Source organism: Helicoverpa armigera, chromosome 11 (genome assembly GCF_030705265.1).
Source record: "Helicoverpa armigera isolate CAAS_96S chromosome 11, ASM3070526v1, whole genome shotgun sequence".
Taxonomy (NCBI): Eukaryota; Metazoa; Arthropoda; class Insecta; order Lepidoptera; family Noctuidae; genus Helicoverpa; species Helicoverpa armigera.
The window spans coordinates 194,936-199,651 of record NC_087130.1 but is presented as its reverse complement, the minus strand read 5'-3'; the positions used below and the strand labels follow the sequence as shown (position 1 = coordinate 199,651).

General features: G+C 37.8%; 1 long non-coding RNA gene across 1 annotated transcript; it reads right to left on the bottom strand.

Moving 5' to 3' along the window:
- Positions 1–975: 975 nt before the first annotated feature.
- Positions 976–2,930, bottom strand: LOC126056738 (uncharacterized). The gene is made up of 3 exons (XR_007512229.2): positions 2,828–2,930; positions 1,799–1,849; positions 976–1,145 (listed from the first exon to the last, which is right to left on the bottom strand). It is a non-coding gene; the product is annotated as an uncharacterized LOC126056738 (long non-coding RNA).
- Between the last annotated feature and the right edge of the window lie 1,786 nt (positions 2,931–4,716).

The window sequence follows — 4,716 nt, the reverse complement described above, 5'->3', positions numbered from 1 at the left end:
ATTTTAATAAAGGTTGTATAATCTGATCTGAATAACCAACAAAACCAGTGTTTCCTTTGAGAGTGCTCTTATAAAACGCAGATAAACATTTAGGTACGAGCATTTTCTATTGCAAAATCGCAAAATCCTACAATCAGCTGACTGAGAGATTACCTGCATTCGGTTCGGTGTAATGTATGAAGTGCTCAAGAGTAAAGCAGCTATTACTATGTCATCTGAGATCATCATGGATTTTTTAAGTATTGCAAAAAAGAGGTACCTAAGTAATATAATCATGCTATCCTATTTTTAATTATATTTTTTGTTTATTAAGTAGATACCAAAGGTGCGTGCTCTTGCATTGCAGATATGATTATAATATAAGAAAATAATACAAGATTTGCATAACCATTTTACATAGGAGCATCCAAAAATCCAAAAATGTGGTGTTAAGCATCCTGGCACGGACAGAGCCTGACAAATGATACCAACGTTCACGCATACGGCCTCAGTGGCCTTAACGCTTTCACATCACCAAGTGAGAGGAAAAAAGCAGTAATCAGTTTGACGTCAGCATTTTGATCAAGCCACACCATTTTCCTTGAATAGTTATTTAATGGAAGTCTTGGAAAATGCATACGTGATTATAGACATTTTGGACACGAGTCTGCCTGTCATGACGTAATTCATTGCAATTTACCAGTCTTCAGATTATGACGTCAGTTGAGATAGCTCTACATTTAAAAGGAAACAGTATCAACTGTGGAAAAATCATGTACACGCATGACAGTCGTCCCACAGGATAACTAAATATATATGTGGTTTAGTGTAGATATTCGGAATTAACCGCAATGACTTCACAAGCTTATATAACAGCAATTAATTAACTGAATATAATAGATTGGTTGCCAGGTTAACTCGCAACATCGGATAACTGTTGTCCTTGAAGTACATAACACTGTAGCTATTTGCGTGGAATATAAAATAAATCCAAAATAAGATCAAGGAATATATAATGCAAAATTCCATGTGAACACATTTTATATTAGTAATAAAAAAAACTAAAAGGCATTATAAAAAGTAAGTAATAAGAATGAATGTAAAGTGCGGTAACGTTGGCGGTGCACGTAACGCGCGGCGCCTACGACGAGCCGCTGCCGCTGCTCCTGCGCAGAACGTGCACTATTACTACATGTTACTTACGTGTTTTTATTTATTATTATTAATTTTTACTTTAGTTAACTGTACTTTTAAGCTTTTATTTGTATTTATTTTAAATTTAATTTTAAAGTGCTACAACTTATGTTAGTGATTATTGCTCAATCCTTCTCTGTGTGAGAGGAGGCCTGTGCCCAGCAGTGGGACGATAAAAAGGCTGTTACAATTACAATACAATACAACTTATGTAATTGGCTTATACATAAAGCTTAGGTAAGTCGAATCCCTACTAATATTGTAAATGCGAAAGTAACTCTGTCTGTCTGTCTGTTACGCTTTCACGTCTAAAGTGTCTAAACCACTGAACTGATTTTAATAAAATTTGGTACAGAGATAGAGTTGGCCTTGAGAAAGAACATAGGATCTTTATCCCGGACTTTTGAAGAATTCTCTTGGAAGTGCGATATAACCGAACTGTACGCGGGCAAAACCGCGGGCGGAAGCTAGTAAATAAATAAATGATATCTACAGCATACACGAACCGTGTCTTCATTCCGAATGCCATCAATGCCATGTAATACAATAAATATACTTTTGTATAGTAAATGACTTGTAGTGTGGTAGTGGCTAGCGTGTGTCGTAGTTAGTGCTCGTCACTTACTTGGGATGTTGATGCACCAGCGCCTGCACCAGCACGCCGCGCCTGCGCGACCTGCGTCGGGACATAGGCGCATTACTAAATATTACATTTTGTTATCAATCTATTTGTCGAATTATTTTAAAAACCTAATAAACTGTTTAGCTAAAAATTATTCAGAAATTGATTTGAAAAACGAAAAAGTAAAAAAGAAGTTAAATTAGTCTATGAGTGTAGATAGCAATTTTATTACTACATTATTTTTTAAAGATACAAATTAATAAATCTAATGCGAAACGTAATGAATTAACAGTGACAGTTGCGCCTGAATGATATGCTAATATATATCGGGTATGTCGTACCTAATCACATTAAATCCTATCATATATACTTTATGATATTATATAAAAAAAATTACTAATCCATTCAGTGGTTTGGCCACTGGAGTTATTTTTCGTTTTCATAATTTACAACATCATGTTTTTATATTGTATATTATATGTGTAAAGCAGAGATAAAGTTAGGGGTATCGAATGTTTTGATCACTTGACAGCAGTAGTTGTTTGTAATGACTGATTCTTATATGGTGTTCTTATTCTCGCACATTTTTATTTTATTTATTTTGTTTGAAAAATTTATTATTAGTTTTTGCGTATTTTATTTTTTCTTTTGTGCTAATCAACATAGTGCCAGTACATTAAAGTATTTAATTTGATGTGATTAGGTACGACACATCCGATATAAGAAAAACATAATTGTTTCACACAATTCATCTAGTTGACATTGAATATCCTTGGCAGTAGTTATGGGTAGTCAGAAGCCAGTAAGTTTGAAAGTATTCTAACCAAGAGGTATTGGGATGTCCAGGTAACCGGTTTGAGAAGGTCAGATGGGCAGTCGTTCCTTGTGAAACACTGGTACTCGGCTGCATTCGATTAGACTGGAAGCCGAGCTCAATATAGTTGTGAGAGAGGCTTGGAAGGTGAAGATGATGATAACCGCTCGATACGACGTCGTAAAACCTAGTAAGATAAGCAGAGAAAACAGCGTTACCTGGGCGTAGTGTCGGAGGTGTCGGTGTTGAGGGAGTGCGTCGAGCCCGCCGCGGGGGTGCTGCCCGCCGCGCCCGGGGACGGCGTGGCGGGCGGCGCGGGGGAGTGCGGCGCGGGGGCGGAGGTGCGCGCGCGCTTGGGCGGCGCGCGGCTGCAACACCGACATTAGTATTAATCTGTTCTTTGACCGACACACCGACCACCGACACACTGCCCACACGCTGAAATCCAGCGTGTGGGCAGTGTTGAGGACTTGCTTCCACAATTCCAACCCGACAAGTATCTCAATAGGTATTGTTCACAATTCATTATTTCACTAACTATTCATTCATTGAGCTAGCTCATATTGTTTTCATGTTATTTGACATTAACTATATGAAAAAGCAAACCTTTACTTTTGCGGACGCGCATATGTTTGCCACATCCATCTGTAATATTTTTTCCTACTTTTGTATTATACTGACAATAAATGGTTTATGTCTCTCCTACTTGTGGATTGGAACTGTCTTATCTCCACAACCCACATTAGTACTTATAGGTACTTATCTATACTAATATTATAGAGAGGAAAACTTTGTTTGTTTGGTTGTAATGAATAGGCTCAAAAACTACTGGACCGTTTTTTAAAATTCTTTCACCATTCGAAAGCTACATTATCCACGAGTAACATAGGCTATATTTTATCCCGGTACGGCCAGTAGTTACCACGGGACGCGGGTGAAACCGCGGGAAAACGGCTTGTCCCACATATAATTAATCAAAATTTCGCTATCAGACAAACAACGTGCCAGACAGTATTCGATCAATCGAGAGATTTTGCATGGACCAGGGACCCGATTCTCCTTAGTTAATAATATCAAAATTGAATAGAAATCGCAATAGCAGTTTTAACGTTATCAGGCATTCTGCTACTAATAAAAATCCAACCGTATTCCAATGACATTCGATTGATTTGCGATTTGGTCTACCATTTGACTTATACGATAATTTGCTCTACAATCATATTTCAATTGTAAATCATTAGCAGATATAGTTATCGGCACGGATATTGAGTTCTCGGCAGAAGAATGGGGATCGCTTTGCGCACTGTACACATAAGGCAATAAACCAATAAATTGCTTCTGCGCAGGTGAAAGTCAGGGCTCAATATCCCTGCCGATGATTATAATATGATTCATTATTAAAATGATAAAAACGTTTATTTAAAAGAAAAAATAGCGGAATGCCACAAACGCTTCAATCGTAATTGAGTCGTGATTGGATCTCAGTCGATGTGAATCGTATTTTGTTAAAGTAAGTAATAGCAAAATTGTGCCCCTGATGTAGGTAGGTATTCCTTTTTATCACATCATACTAACAGCCGCACATTCCTTACATACAGTTCGTGCTACGTCAGCATCGTCCTCCTGCCCTTATCCCAATTTCATTTGGGGTCAGCATGTTTTCTCCTTCCATCCTCTTCTATCTGCCGTTATCTCACAAGTAACACTCTTTCTTACCATATCTACTTTCACACTATCCATCCATCGTTTCTTTGGTCGTCCTCTTTCACTATACCCGTCCACGTTCATGCTCATCACCTTCCTCACAACGTGTGTCCATTTCGACCGCGCGGCCACCTCATAATTTTTGATGAAACTTTGCCAGGAATTAGTAGTAATTTGTTACTTTTCACTCCTCTTTTCCTGAATTTGTTACAAAAAAAACCAAGCCGCTATGACAAAGAACAGTTGGCCGCTAGAACCGCCACTTGCCGTAGTCATCGCCCGTGATTACTCAGAAACTATACAATGCAGATAGACGAATGATACATCAAAAGAAAGGTCTTAATTTGTTAAATTTGTTACAAAATAAAAAGGTCAAAACGTAGATATACAAAAGTTATGCAAT